General features: G+C 36.0%; 1 protein-coding gene across 4 annotated transcripts in view; it reads right to left on the minus strand.

Annotated features, from left to right (window-relative positions):
- The window catches only part of BAZ2B (bromodomain adjacent to zinc finger domain 2B), a 438,023-nt gene that overhangs the window by 186,509 nt on the left and 234,411 nt on the right, over positions 1–17,103 (minus strand). Inside the window, exon 1 of one of the 4 annotated variants that reach the window (XM_040476374.1) lies at positions 307–418. The exons of the other annotated variants lie outside the window; for them this stretch is intronic. The gene's annotated coding sequence lies outside the window, so the exon portion shown is untranslated. Of the gene's footprint in view, positions 1–306; positions 419–17,103 lie in introns of those variants that run through there. 4 annotated transcript variants of the gene reach the window in all.

Here is a 17,103-nt window from a genome sequence, read left to right on the forward strand (position 1 = left end):
TTTTCCTTAGAGAGCCAAGAAAGTGGCAGTCGAATATAATTTATCATTTCAATGTCTTTTTAAAAAACCAATTTCTTGAGCCAAAATCTACAATGAGTATATGAGACCACACAGAAATACTCTTCATTTAAAAAACAATTCTCCAAACTTAAAACACTAGTTTCAACTCTAATTGTAAACTTAAACTTCAAGATATATTTATAACACATATATCTATGAAAAGACAATGCTAAAAAGTAAAGAAAACACCAAATACTACTGCATTTACAAGAGAAAAAGACATACAGTATAACATTAACAGCTTACTGTGGAGAGTGGGTTTAATCAGGAAGTAGCCATTATCCTTTCGATTCAGAGCAGTGACAGCACTCCAAAACAACAAGCCGTGGTATTTTTCAGTTAAAAGGAATGAAAGAATACCTACTATTGTGTCCTAGCTTTGCTGACCCCAAAGGTCACCACATGTCTTTTAATCAAAAGCTATCATGAAAACATAATCCAAGTAAGCATTTACAATGCTCTATTTGTTGAAACACCTAAAATCTACCTAACACAACCTCTCTCCCTCAGTTACTCACAAAACATGGCTGTCTTATTCAGAGATTAGCAATTATTGTAATGAGATACTGTCGGAGAGGGTCAAATAGTACTTCCTGCAGTTTACACATCTTGATTTCCTGGTAAACAAACTGAAAGGCAGGTGGAGCACTTAGATCACCAGTAAACGTGAATGCTCACGTGACAAAACTAAGCCAGGTAAGGTGGATGTCTCAAGTAATCGCTCTTTTCTTAATTTTATTAACGTCAAAACAGACAATAAAGAGTTCCTTCTTCCTTTTTCTAAGGAGGGTTTATTCCTGACATGCATAGGCACAGTTTATAATAAGGAATGCTTGAAAATGAATCTGTTTAAGTAGGTTTTGAAAATTACTTCTGGCAAGTAAATTGTAAAAGACAAGGCAATGCTAACAAGGTATATTAAAAAAAAAAAACCAGCAACTAAGAATAACTGTTCAAACACCTGCTAAATATAAAGAAAAGTCTTTAAATTTCAACTGCTTCAAGAAAGTAGATAAAAGAAGTTTCTGAGTTATAATTAAATTTTAGTCAAAGCATAAACCTATTTTTATCAGGACAAGCTCCTACAAAAATATTACTTTATAATTTATGTGGCAGTCTTTGAAAAAAAAACTATCTCAATTATCTGAATCAAAAAGTTTACACAACTCGAAGCTATTCCCAGCATCCTTTAAAATTCATATTTCAAAAAGAAAACAAAACTGAAAATATTTATCTGTGAGCATCTCAAAAAAAAATATTGTTAGCTTGAAGACTAAGTTTTCTTGTCCCTAGTTTTTTTCCCCCCAAAACTGCTGTTTTTTTCCCTGCCTGAAATTTCTAGTATAGGTGAACGAGGGTTGGTTTAAATTACCTAAGGGTATAAAACAAACAAACACATACTCTGTCAACGTGATAAACTAATTCACTACTTTAAAAATATTTAGGCGATTTTTTTCTTAATCTACAAAATTGCATTTATCTTAATTCTATTTATACCAAGGCCATGCATGCATCTATTTCCTAACTACTAAGAACATAGACTGCTTTGATTTTAAGGCAAAAAGCTCTTAATGACCCTTTTACAACAATATAATCATATCACGGCATTAAATTATATTATTTAAATCATATTTACTCTATTTGCAAATAAAATTCTAATGTACTGAAATAGAAAACAAAATAAATTAATAACAGAACACCCAAGTATAGAAAATTGTGCCGAGAGTACAGAAACTCAGAATGGGTCTCATTTACAAACAATATGTGTCATTGGAAAGGAGTGTGTATTCAATATTAAACATTAACACAAGTCGCTAATCACCACCTTTACTACAATGACACATGAAATAGACAGCAAATTTTCAGAAAACTATGACTAAGGAGTTAACAAGTCCAGCTGAATTTCTTGGTCAAATGAAATAATTCAAATATTCTACAGTTACCTGAAAAACAAAACAAAGCCCTTACTTATTCCCTTTATAGAAAATTTAATATATAATTCATAATTAAATATGTAGCTTTGACTGTGATTCATATACCAAAACAAAAGTAAAGTTTAAATTTGAAAATTATCAGTTCAGTTATTTCAAAGATCCACGACTATCTTAGCTTTCTATAATAAGTCAAATTTAGAGGACAATGAAATAAAAATATAAAGGTAACGAAGATAAATTTGAAATTTTGTTTCATTCAAGATGGCTTTTACCAACAAGCAGCAAGTTTTGGTATTAAGAATTTACAATTCAGCTGAAAGGGCTGGGGCAAAAACCAGGGTAATATATGTGGTCCTCTGTGAGCTACAAAAAGACCCCTCTGAGCTCACATATGAGAAAAAGGCACCCTTTCCTCCTCTAGGATGTATTTCAGCCTTACTTGTTTCTCTCAAGTCAGGCACTCTTGTGTAGGCACACTTAGCACAATGAGCTATACCTGGTTGCCCTGTACAGGCAAAAAGCTTCAGAAAAGATTCCCCTGCCCCCCTGGCAAGTCTAAGAAACCACACAGGAGATTAGTCATCCATGACTTAAGAAATTTATACAGAAAGAAAAGAGGAGACAGGGGAGGGGACACCAGGGAGAAAGGTTCCTGCTTTTATTTGCTTGTCTTCTGCTGGCAATAAATAAGCTTTTATTGGTTATTTATATCCCATTTTATTCCAAAATAATTTAATGTGACTTACAGAAATATGAGTAGTAGAACAGATGCTTTCAAAATATAAATTAACATGAATAAAGGGAAAAATAAGAGGAAGGAAGATGAAACACAAGGTAAACTTGAAACACAGAAACACCTATCACAGTTGCCTTACACAGTTCTAAGATGTGGGTGGTTCAGCTCTGAGCTTCCTAGCTATGGAAGTAAAGTGGGAAACAAGATCAAATTATAAAATTTTAATTCTCTGTAAGATGTGTTACAAACCAGCACCAAGGCTTTTCCTAGCACTCCGAATTGAGAGAAATTTCTTTTATACGTTTTAATAAAGTAACACTGGACAATTCAAAATTTTTTCCCACAGCATCTTTACAGAAATTAAATAACAAACTTCATATGAAAGTTTCTTTTAACATTTCCTTAGCACAAGCTCAGGTCATAACACAATGAAAAGTTACCCAGAAAATAAGCCATCTTGCTAGGAAAGCTTCTGTAATTTGTCTAATCTGTTTTTTTTTTTTTTTAAACAAACACTAACCATCCCCAAGGATCTCTTGTTAAATTCACAGTCTACTCTCATGTTCCAAATTCATACTTTATTTTCTAAATTCAGGTTCTTTTACTGAATGAGCAAGTAAAAACAGGGCATGCAAGCTCTAACTGTGGTTCCACATCAGACAAGGGAAGACACTGGTAGTTAGGTAAATCTAAATACTTAAAAGGGAACTTCTCTTTTTTTTACTTACAATAGTTCCTCTCTTCTTTGTTAGTGACTTTTCATAATCCTGCTCAATCCAACAGCCTGAGAGCCCAATCTATGATGACTTTTATTGCTCCTTAGTTTGGTATTTCCAACTAGGGTAAAGAAATCTGACTTAGGGTTTCTAGATTCCTAAGTTGTCATTCAGTCTGCACCAGTTTAGATTCATTTTAGAGCATGATTTTTGAGTGCGTTTACAGCATTTGCTTTTAATATTCTTGGTTGGGGGAGGAATGGAAGACAGTAGTGAAATTAGTACAAACAGAATTCCTATCTCTCATTTTATTATACAAGAAAAACAAAGTTGGCAATGGTAGTATCTCAAAATACCACATATCTGGACTGAATACCACTGAAATTTAACAATGTTACAATCTGATTTTCACATGTGGCAAATAAGTAGTAGCAAATCACATCTTCCATTACAGCTGAGTTGGTTGCTTCTCAGTCTCCCCAAGATGCCAAATTTATGTTCTGTTTCCCATTGCTTTTCCACCTCATTATCAGCTTAGACCTTATCACTTTCAGCATTCTCCTCTCTCACAGCCTATTTGGTCCCATGAAACCTTCTTTCTCTACTTGATTTAGCTCTATATTATTCTCGAATTATTTTAGGAATCACCTTTACTAAATTTGGAAATTCCTTATTCTATATTACTCACTGTGAATCATAAGATGCAAACACCTTAAGTACAAATTAACTTACGCATTAATAAACTGCTGTACATATTTATAACAGCTCGTTTGTCCAACATGACCAAGATATTTATTAAGATTGCATCAGGTGAGCCAGAGGCCATTTTTTACTATATAGGTAATTTCTAAATGGTGTACACAGTCAACCCATATTAAATCAAACCTTAGGCTTTTCTACTTTCAAGATGGTCTAAGGAATTTTAGTTGTAAGAACAACTTTTGAGAACACTGCCAAAAATCAAACAGATTTGATAAAATTGTCAGACCTAAAAATGACCAAAATTAAATAACAACTGTGTCTAATATAGTTTGGTCCATATTTGAACTCATATACATAACCCAAAGAGTTAGGCAGCCTACTCCCTTATTAAATGAACTTTTTCAATGTGTAGCCACTAAAATGTGTTATATCTGAATTTCCTCTTTTATGAAAATTCAATCTAAGTATATAGTTAATCTCAATGTTCAATTTTCGCTATTGCAAAAGGTAGCGGTATTTACATTTGGCATAATGTGTACACTTGCTTAACATTTTTCTTGCGATAATAAAAAGCACTTCTAACATTTAAAAATGTTAGAAAGCATATGCTTAAGAAGCTCATGTCAATTAGCAGCTTAAATCAATCAAGATTATATTCTAGTCATTTAAAGAGTTATAGGATAATTAAAATGGTCACAATATTAACCGCCTTATAATTGTTTACCTCAAAGAACAAAAGTAGAAAACATGTCTAAAATAAATCAAAAAGCTTTCAAACCAACTAAACAACAAAAGAAAGAATATAATCCAATTTTCTCTCTTTTCCTAAAAAGCAAACTGGAAAGAAGAAACCAAAGGAAGCTACAAATATATATTTTTTCATTTATTGCCACATAATAGATACACGCAGAGCCAGTGAGAATACAATATTCATTTTGCTGCAGAAGAACAGACATTGCATAACAATGAGATTTGCTAATGAAATCAACCATCAACCTGGAATACATATGTATTAAACCAAGACCTCAGTGTCATTTTCTTTTTGCATCGTTTGTTCTTTCTTTCATTTTCTTCTTGACCTTGTCAGTATTTTTGTCCTTTAGATTTCAGAACTTTGGTAAAGCAAAATCAAGACTATAATATCATAGTGTAATGCTTTTTATTCATCACATTTATTTTTAATGTAAATTCCAATTGTTCTGCTTCTATCAGCACTATTAATGTACCTTACGAAAAAAAAAATCAATGGATGCTACCAGAAGAAACAAAGGAGGTTTATTTCTATACAAAATAGTTGGATCAGATCTGAAAAAAAACTTTTATCAAGACTTGACATAAAATTCCACATAACAATTTTTAGAGCAATATTAGTGCTTGCTTATGTAATAAGAAATTTAAAAAAGAATATATTTTAAAGTCATTTTTGTAATAATATAAATCCTCCAGCAATTTCTACTACTGAGAGTTATTAAGTGAAATAATGTGGGGCTGATAGAATAACTATCAACATGCAAATTAGTCTAATGCTTTTAGATTAAAATCATAATTTTTCTCCCCAAAAATGCTCTGCTGTCCTGGTCTACAAAGTTAATCACCAATTTCCATTAATCAAAAGTAAATAATTCTGACAATTTTCTTAAAAATTTATTATTTTAATTTATGATTTAGTTATTACATATTTCTGTAAAGGCCCAAAAGACTATGAACGTACTTGATATTATATATCTTTTTTAAAAAAGCACTAATGTCCCTCATAATTAATTTTGTTTAGTATAAGCTATTTAACTAAATGACTGTCCTATTGGTTGACTGTTTACACAATTAGGTTTTTCAATTCATGTGTGCTACAAATAAAATGAACAGACTAACCTGCTGTGGTATATAACTGCTACTAATTCATGATAATAACAACTTTTAAAAATAGCAATACTTATACCAATTAAAACAGCCTTAGTCAAACAAAATTAAGTTCTCTGTTTTTATTTTTGTAGTACCTTAATATCTAACCTCAAACAATATCCTTCAATATCTGTTGTAAAAGTAAACTGAATATTCCTTATAATTTAAACTGTCTGAAAGTTGGTACTGATAGAGAGTTCTCCAGACTATTTTAAAAACCATGAAGGATGATTTTAAGCAAAGAAACACATAATCACAAAACAATCATTAATCCACAATCAAAGTATTTCTTTAAAAAACCCAGAAATTTCTATTAAAATGACAAAATATGAAGACGACCATAGGGAAATAGACAGTTGAAACAAATATTTATGGCAATACTGAAAACCTACTTTCACTCAGGCAAAGGGGCAAAGGATACAATCCTAAAATGTAGTGATGGGATTTGGAAGGTCATCTAGCTCCTTGCTACTAAAAGTGTGGTCTGCAGATGACCAACATTCCAGCTGCTTCTTAGAAATGAAGATTCTCAAGCCCCCACCCAAACCTACTGAATCAGAATCTTATGTACCTTAAAAGTGAAGAAGCCATGGTCTAGAAAATTCTTCAGCCTACCTAAGAATTTGTATACCAATTCCAGTGACTTCTGATATTCTAACAACTCCTCAAAAATCCACAGTAAAATGCAGAACATTCAGAGGATGAACAATTTACTTGTCATACTCAAAGTCCATTACCTAGCATTTGCTTAATGACTTGAAGTTTCATACTCATATGGAAACTAATTAGACAATAAATTATATTTAATATAAAAAAATAAGTTTCATACTCCTATTGACTGATTTGACATTTGTGGTAATAAAAGGATAAGGGGGCAAGAATAATATCTTTTATGTAAGATCTTAGAAAATATTAAATAAATGGTAAAACAGCAGTATTTACATATCCTTAGCAATTATTTTAAATTTTTCAACAGAAGAATTATTTCTTAAATAGAATCTTGTGAGGAAGCCCCACAGAGTAAAAAATAAACGAAGGCCTACTCTTTGGGGCCAAGGAGGCACCCAGCAGTAGCCAAGGCATCTCAACAGAACTACCTCATATGTTTCTTCAGATACAGTTTGAAAAACTCTGACTTAAAGAAACTACTTGAGAGCCTAAAAACAAACTAAACAACTGTTATACTGATCACAAATAAAATTTGCTGTTCATCAAAGTAAAATCTTAAAGATCACTATACTATAGAGAAATCTGTTTACTTTATTCTTTGGTGTTTTAAACTAAGAACACTAGATTGAATTACATAATAAAGCATTTTTTTGTTACTCAAATTGATCTTTCCCCAAATTGTTCTAACTGGCGCAGCTAGATTTCACTAATATGAGATCTTTAATTTAATTATTTTAGTTAATAGTATGCCTACCATTATACGAGACATTATGTGAAGTGCTACAAGGGCAACATAGATGAATGGACCAAATATTCTACTGATCACCTTGGAAGGGTTAAGACAAATATATGGGATATAACAAGTGCCATAAAAGCAATGTAACTATGGAAACATAATTAACTGAGGACCTCGGAAAAGGCTTCATGAAAGGTGACATCTGAAGCAGACTTTGAAAAGTGTGTAGGATTTTGAAAGGCAAAGGTGGCTGTGTTGGAGGAACTAGAAAAAATGGCATCATTTAAAAAAAAATTTTTTTTAACGTTTATTCATTTTTGAGAGACAGAGACACAGCATGAGCGGGGAAGGGGCAGAGAGAGAGGGAGACATAGAATCTGAAGCAGGCTCCAGGCTCTGAGCTATCAGCACAGAGCCCGATGCAGGGCTGGAACTCACGAACTGTGAGATCATGACCTGAGCCAAAGTCGGTCACTCAACCGACTGAGCCACCTAGGTGCCCTGAAAAAATGGCATCTTCAGTGGAGAGAAGACATATGCTGAGAAGCAGAAGCTGAAAAGGTCTGGGTATATTTGAAGAACAGCTTGAGGCAGCTTGTACGCTCCCTAACCAGAATCTAAGGTGCCTGGGTGGTTGGGTCAGTTAAGTGCCCAACTCTTGATTTCCACTCAGGTCATGATCTCACGGTTTGTGAACTGAAGCTCTGTGTTGGGTTCTGTGCTGACAGCACAGAGCCTGCTTGGGATTCTCTCTCTCTCCCTCTCTTGCTTGGGATTCTCTCTCTCTCTCCCTCTTTTTCTGTTCCTCTCTTGTCAGTGCACACACACTCTCTCTCAAAATAAATAAAGAAACTTAAAAAAAAAGAATCATGAGTTGTTCATTTTATGACAGTAACACCCATAGAACTCAAGTGTTAATATAACTGTATAGTCCTGTAAGAGCATTAAATACCTGTTTGAATGAATTAATCAATCAATGAATGAATGTAATCTACTATGGCTAGTATATATGGCATATGTAGAAAATAGTGGGAGATATGGCTGAAAAGGTAGTTTATGACCTTATTGGAGACAACCTTGAATACTATATTAAGTACTTAAATTTAATGCTGCAAACAGTGGTAAGCCACCTGCATTAGAAATATTGATCTGGCAGTGTTAAGTAGGATGGATGGGGACAGGAAGAGAGTTCCAATAGGGATACTGAAATGTTCAGTCTGTTGCAATAGTTTAGGCAACAGGTTGTGGGAGTAGAATCAGAAATACAAAGATGAGTATGAAAGACAAGAATAATCAATTTTTTTTTCCATTAGGCAGTCAAAGTAGAGCAAGAAATAAAAAAATTATAGGGTCACCTGGGTGGCTGTTGGTTAAGCGTCCAACTTTGGCTCAGGTCATGATCTCACGCTCGTGAGTTTGACCGCTCGTGAGTTTGAGTCCGAAGTCAGGCTCTGTGCTGGCAGCTCAGAGCCTGAAGCCTGCTTCGGATTCTGTGTCTCCCTCTGTTTCTGCTCCTCCCCTGCTCATGCTCTCTCTCTCTCTCAAAAATAAACACTAAAAAAAATGTTTTTCTAATTTATATTATAGAAGTAAAACCTGTTGGACTTCATAGCAGGTTCTATATAGAGGGAGTGGGAAGGGAAAAAGTAAAGAAATCCCAAAAGTTTGCAAGAATGTAAAACAGGAAATCTCTTACGCACTACTGGTGTAAACTGGTATGACCAGCTAGAAAAAATTAATATGTTATAAAATCAAAGCTGTACATAGTCTATATCACAGTAATTCCACTTCTACATATATAACCCAGAAAACTCACACATGTGCATAAAGGGGCATATACAAAAATGTAATTTGCAGCACTATTTTTATAATGAAATATTGGAAAATGAATAAATTAAAAGATGGTAGAATGTTTATATAATGAAATAGTATAGAGCAATTAAATGACCTAGAGCTACACGTTTTAACATAGATATATATCTTTAATAAGAGAAGATGAATTGTTTTATGAATGATCAATGAAACCAGTCTCTGGAGGACAATGAAAAGGGAAAAAAGTTAAAAAAAAAACAAATCATGAATAAATTCTTAGGTTTAGTGTGGAGGGGAAATAGGTTTTTTGTTTGTTTTTACCAGGACTTATTATTTTACAAATGGAAGTGTGTACCTTTGACCACCTTCACTCATTTTGCCCATCCCCCACCTCTGGCAACCAACAATCTATGCTTTGTATCTATGAGTCCCAATTTTTGTTCCTTTTGTGTGTGTTTTGGGGTTTTCTTTGTTTTTTTTTTTTTTTTGTTTTGTTTTGTATTAGATTCCACATGTAAGTGAGATCACATGGTATTGGTTTTTCTCAGTCTCACTTCACTTAGCACAATGCTCTCAGGGTCCATCCATGTTGTCAAAAATAGCAGGATTGCCTTCTTTTTGTGGTTAATATTCCATTGTATATAATTACCCATTCATCCATTGATGGACACTTAGGTTATTTCCATGTCTTGGGTATTATAAGTAATGCTGCAATGAACATGGGAGTATCAGGCAAACTTTTTTTCTCAGAGGTGGGTGGAAAGGTAGAAGAAGAAAAAAAAACATAGTTTTCTAACCTTTAATTTTTAAATAACTATATATGTATAGAAAGTTGCAAAACTTTACATAACTATAGCACAATATCAAAACCAGTAAACTAACTACAATGTATATGTATAGTTCTGTCATTTTATCCTATGTGTAGATTCATGTAACCAACACTGCAATCAAGATATGGAAGTATCCCATCATCACAAAGATCTCTCTCATGACACTCTTTTACAGTCACACCCAAACCTCTCCTTCAGCATCCCAAATCCTGATAACCACTAATTTGTTCTTGAACTCTATAATTTCATCTTTATATAGGTGGAATCATAGTGAACTTTTCAGTTTGGCTTTTTTCACTCAACCTAATGCCCTTGAGATCTATCCAATTGTTATGTGTATCAATAATTGGAACCTTTTTATTGCTCAGTAGTCCTGCACAAAATGGACATACCATACTGTCTTTAGCCATTCACTTATTTATTTTATTTATTTTTAATTTTTTAATTTATTTTTGAGAGACAGAGAGAGACAGAGTGTGAGCAGGGAGGGCACAGAGAGACAGAAAGACACAGAATCTGAAGAGGCTCCAGGCTCCGAGCCGTCAGCACAGAGCTCGACGCAGGGCTTGAACTCACAAGCTGTGAGATCATGACCTGAGCCAAAGTCGGACGCTTAACCGACTGAGCCACCCAGGGGCCCCTAGCCATTCACCTATTGCAAGACATTTTGGTTGTTTCCAATTTTGGCTATTACAAATAAAGGTGCAATGAACAAATATGTACATTTTGCTGGGATATATGCTCAGGAGTGTGGTGGTGGTTCGGTCATGTAGTAAGGGTATGTTTATCTGTTTCTTTTTTTTTTTTTTTTTTTAAATAAACTGTCAAACTCTTTCCCAGAGTGGTTGTACCATTTTACATTCCCAGCAGCAATGTATAAAAGTTCCATTTTTCTCCACATCCTTGCCAGCATTTGATGTATGTCACTATGTTTTATTTTGGCTGTTCTGATGCATGAGTAGTGATAGCTCATTTGTGCATTTCCCTGATGGCTTGCGATATTGAACGTCTTTTCATGTACTCACCTGATATCTGTACATTCTCTTTGGTCACATGTTTCTTCGTCTCTTTTAGCCATTTTCTAACTGGACTGTTGGCATTTTTACTGTTGAGTTTGAGAGTTTTTATATATCTGAGATATAAGTACTTTGTCAGATTTGTGGTTTTCAAATATTTTCTCCTAGTATGTAGCTTGTGTTTTGGAAAGCAAAAGGTTTTAAGTTTTATAAAGTCCAAATTACTGATCTCCACTGATTTTTTTTTCTTTTATGGATTTTGTGGATTTTGTGTCATGTATAAGAACTCTTCACCAAGTTAGGTCCCGTAGATTTTCCCTTATGTTTTCTTCTAAAAGTTTTATATATTACATTTAATTTTATAATCCAAACAGATTTTAAACTAGAAAAAGGAGAAAATGATCAATCTGTCTATCAGAAGGTTTTCAACTACTTAATAGACTTAATTTCAACATTTATTTGGTATCCTATTACAGCAAAACACTTAAGATACATACAAGGTATAGGATCTAAAGAGTGGATACAACATATATTTTTATTTTATTCTTACAAGTGCTTTGTCAGAATTATACATCAGTGCACCTGACTTAGGAAGAACTTGTACGTGTTCTTGGGGGAAAATTATAGCTGTTCTAAACCTTTAAGAGTGGAAAAATTAGTCTACTCACCAAAAGAAGGCTGTGTCAGGAAGAGGTAATAGCACTGAACAAAGGCAAAAGAACTGTATGTCCACTGCATGCTTCAGGAAGTATACATGGTCTTAAAGTTAGAGAGCACTAAGTATGGGAGATTTAGGCAAATTTTTGGATGTAGGCAGGAGACAGATTATGGAAGATTTCATATGCCATGCAAATTAGATTAAATTTTATTCTGTTTGATGGGAAGCTAGTAAATTATTTTAAGTAGGTGAATAATCTAGTTAGATTTGTGATGTCAATTAAATTGTCACTGAGAGGATGATGAATTTGGACACAGCAAGACTAGAGGCAGAACCACCAGTTGGGAGGCGATAGTGACATCCTAAGTAAGGCATGATGCAAACCTACATAAAGATTTAAGCATCGTAAATAGAAAAGAAAGGATGGATTTGAGAAATATTTAAAGAAAAAAAAAAGAACTATAGTCTTCGTTATAAAAACAGGCAGGGAGAGGTATTGACTTAAGGTAAACAGAGAAGTTATGAAACAGCATTTGTAGAAATGCTTTTATTAACTTTTAGTTAACTCATAGTTAACCTGTAGTATTAGATAACAGAGTATTTACCATGGCGTGAAAACCACTAGTACCATAAGACGATCTTTGAAGGGAGGGTCAAATGAGTTGGAGATTCAAAAAACATAATTTAAAAAAATTATGTTTATTTATTTTTGAGACAGAGAGAGAGAGACAGACAGACAGACAGAGACACAGAGTATGACTGGGGGAGAGGCAGAGAGAGAGGGAAACACAGAATCTGAAGCAGGCTCCAGGCTTTGATCTGTCAGCTAGAGCCTGATGTAGGACTCAAACCCACAAGCCATGAGATCATGACCTGAGCTAAAGTTGGAAGCTTCAGGACTGAGCCACCCAAGCACCCCTTAGATTCACAAAACTTATTAGCACATTAAAAGATGCACAGAAACAGCTTTTAAAATGAATTTTTTAACTTTAACATTAACCCTATGTTTTCCAAACTTATTTGACCATGGAACTGTTTTTCATGCAATGCTCACACCATACAACCAATGCTCTACTGAGACTACTTTGGGCACTGCTGGTTTAGCAACAATGTGGGCTTTGGTTAAGCTTAGAACATAATTTTTTTAAGTCTTCCCTTAAAAAAAGAATTAAATCTCAAATGTAGGTTTAGGTGAAACTTCTATGACTTCATTTATTATTCTCCATTGGCTCACACCACTTCAGTCATGCTGGTTTCCTTATTGTTCTTCAAATATGCCCAACATAGTCTCCCTTAATGTCATTGCATTTACTGCTTTCCTTGGAATAGTCCTCACTTAGATATATGCATGACTTGCTCCCCAAACGTTCTTATGATCCTTGTTAAAATGTCATCTTATTAGACAGGGCTTCACTGACCACCCTGAAAGAAATACTAATTTCACAACCCTTGCACTCATGACCCGTTATTTGCTTCATCTCTCTTCAGTGTTGGTTGTCATCTCACATATTAAATATCAATTTATTAACCATTATCCCTTTTGCTCATAGAATATAAACCCCATGAGTGCAGAGTCTGTTCTGCTCACTGCCTTATCCTCAGCACTTGCATGTACTAAGCACTCAATAATTCACTATTGAATAATTCACTAATCATCATTTAACCTCTCCCATAGGTTATTTACTTCATAACAAAAAAAATAATGGGGGAGCATCTGGCTGCCTCAATTGGTAGAACAGATGTCTTGTGATCTCAGGGTTGTGAATTCAAGCCCTATGTTGGGTGTAGAGATTATTTAAAAATAATAATAATTAAATTAAAATTAAAAATAGATAATGGGTAAAATACCTACCTATCAACATATCCATTAATAGGAATAGTATTAGAAGATGGCGGCCTAGGAGGATGCTGGGCTCACTGCGCATGCTCCTGATCACTTAGCTTCCACCTACACCTGCCTAAATAACCCAGAAAACCGCCAGAAGACTAGCAGAATGGAGTCTCTGGAGCCAAGCACAGACGAGAGGCCCACGGAAGAGGGTAGGAAGGGCGGAGAGTCGGTGCGCACTCCACGGCCTGGCGGGAGGGAGCCGGGGCAGAGGGGCGGCCGCGGGCCAGGCAGAGCCCTGGCTGGCAAAAGCGGAGGGGGCAGATGGAGTGTGTTCCGACAGCAAGCGGGACTTGACATCTGGAAGGTTATAAGCTAACAGCTCTGCTCGGAGAACGGGAGGGCTGGAGGACAACGGGAGGGAGAGTTGTTCAGCCCCGGATGACAGAGCTCAGCTTGGTGGGGAACAAAGGTGCTCGCCAGTGCCATCTCCCTCGCCCATCCCCCAGCCAAAATCCCAAAGGGAACCAGTTCCTGCCAGCGAACTTGCTTGCACTGTGCAAACACCCAAAGCTGTGCTTCTGCAGATCCATCCCTCCGGCGGGTATGACTCCCTCCTGGTGCCGCAGGGCCCCTCCCGAAGTGGATCTCTGAAGGAAAAGCAAGCTGAGCCTGCCCTTCCACCCCTGTGCACCTTGCCGATCCACCCCAGCTAATACGCCAGATCCCCAGCACCACAAGCCTGGCAGTGTGCAAGTAGCTCAGACGGGCCACACCGTACCACACTGAATCCCGCCCCTAGGAGAGGGGAAGAGAAGGCACACACCAGTCTGACTGGCCCCAGCGTTGGGCTGGGGGCAGACATCAGGTCTGACTGCGGCCCCGCCCATCAACGCAAGTTATTCAAGACAGCACGGGGAAAGTGCCCCACAGTCCGCACCACTCCAGGGACTATCCAAAATGACGAAACAGAAGAATTCCCCTCAGAAAAACATCCAGGAAATAACAACACCTAACAAACTGATCAAAAATGATTTAAACAATATAACAGAAAGTGAATTTAGAATAATAGTCATAAAATTAATCGCTGGGCTTGAAAACAGTATAAAGGACAGCAGAGAATCTCTTGCTACAGACATCAAGGGACTAAGGAACAGCCAGGAGGAGCTAAAAAAGGCTATCAACGAGCTGCAAAATAAAATGGAGACAACTAGGGCTCGGATTGAAGAGGCAGAGGAGAGAACAGGTGAACTAGAAGATAAAATTATGGAAAAAGAAGAAGTTGAGAAAGAGATAAAAATCCAAGAGTATGAGGGGAAAATTAGAGAACTAAGTGAAGCACTAAAGAAAAATAATATACGCATAATTGGTATTCCAGAGGAGGAAGAGAGAGGTAAAGGTGCTGAAGGTGTACTTGAAGAAATAATAGCTGAGAACTTCCTGGATCTGGGGAAGGAAAAAGGCATTGAAATCCAAGAGGCACAGAGAACTCCCTTCAGACTTAACTTGATCTTCTGCACAACGTATCATAATGAAACTGGCAAAATACAAGGATAAAGAGAAAATTCTGAAAGCAGCTAGAGATAAACATGCTCTAACATATAAAGGGAGACCAATAAGACTCATGACCCATCTCTCTACTGAAACTTGGCAGGCCAGAAAGGAATGGCAGGAGATCTTCAATGTGATGAACAGAAAAAATATGCAGCCGAGAATCCTTTATCCAGCAAGTCTGTCATTTAGAATAGAAGGAGAGATAAAGGTCTTCCCAAACAAACAAAAACTGAAGGAATTCGTCACCACTAAACCAGCCCTACAACAGATCCTAAGGGGGATCCTGTGAGACAAAGTACCAGAAACATCACTACAAGCATGAAACCTACAGACATCACAATGACTCTGAACCCATATCTTTCTATAATAACACTGAATGTAAATGGATTAAATGCGCCAACCAAAAGACATAGGGTATCAGAATGGATAAAAAAACAAGACCCATCTATTTGCTGTCTACAAGAGACTCATTTTAGACCTGAGGACACCTTTAGATTGAGAGTGAGGGGATGGAGAACTATTTATCATGCCACTGGAAGTCAAAAGAAAGCTGGAGTAGCCATACTTATATCAGACAAACTAGACTTTAAATTAAAGGCTGTAACAAGAGATGAAGAAGGGCATTATATAATAATCACAGGGTCTATCCATCAGGAAGAGCTAACAATTATAAATGTCTATGCATCGGATACAGGAGCCCCAAATATATAAAACAATTACTCACAAACATAAGCAACCTTACTGATAAGAATGTGGTAATTGCAGGGGACTTTAACACTCCACTTACAGAAATGGATAGATCATCTAGACACACGGTCAATATAGAAACAAGGGCCCTGAATGATACATTGGATCAGATGGACTTGACAGATATATTTAGAACTCTGCATCCCAAAGCAACAGAATATACTTTCTCCTCGAGTGCACATGGAACATTCTCCAAGATAGATCACATACTGGGTCACAAAACAGCCCTTCATAAGTATACAAGAATTGAAATCATACCATGCATACTTTCAGACCACAATGCTATGAAGCTTGAAATCAACCACAGGAAAAAGTCTGGAAAACCTCCAAAAGCATGGAGGTTAAAGAACACCCTACTAAAGAATGAATGGGTCACCAGGCAATTAGAGAATAAATTTAAAAATATATGGAAACAAATGAAAATGAAAATACAACAATCCAAACGCTTTGGGATGCAGCAAAGGCAGTCCTGAGAGGAAAATACATTGCAATCCAGGCCTATCTCAAGAAACAAGAAAAATCCCAAATACAAAATCCAACAGCACACCTAAAGGAAATAGAAGCAGAACAGCAAAGACAGCCTAAATCCAGCAGAAGAAGAGAAATAATGAAGATCAGAGCAGAAATAAACAATATAGAATCTAAAAAAACTGTAGAGCAGATCAACGAAACTAAGAGTTGGTTTTTTGAAAAAATAAACAAAATTGATAAACCTCTAGCTAGGCTTCTCAAAAAGAAAAGGGAGATGACCCAAATAGATAAAATCATGAATGAAAATGGAATTATAACAACCAATCCCTCAGAGATACAAGCAATTATCAGGGAATACTATGAAAAATTATATGCCAACAAATTGGACAACCTGGAAGAAATGGACCAATTCTTAAACACCCACACGCTTCCAAAACTCAATCAGGAGAAAATAGAAAGCTTGAACAGACCCATAACCAGCGAAGAAATTGAATCGGTCATCAAAAATCTCCCAACAAGGGGCGCCTGGGTGGCGCAGTCGGTTAAGCGTCCGACTTCAGCCAGGTCACGATCTCGCGCTCCGTGAGTTCGAGCCCCGCGTCGGGCTCTGGGCTGATGGCTCGGAGCCTGGAGCCTGCTTCTGATTCTGTGTCTCCCTCTCTCTGCCCCTCCCCCGTTCATGCTCTGTCTCTCTCTGTCCCAAAAATAAATAAATGTTGAAAAAAAAAAATTAAA

The sequence above is a fragment of the Herpailurus yagouaroundi genome, unplaced genomic scaffold (genome assembly GCF_014898765.1).
Source record: "Herpailurus yagouaroundi ecotype Mexico unplaced genomic scaffold, PumYag 140, whole genome shotgun sequence".
Classification (NCBI taxonomy): domain Eukaryota; kingdom Metazoa; phylum Chordata; class Mammalia; order Carnivora; family Felidae; genus Herpailurus; species Herpailurus yagouaroundi.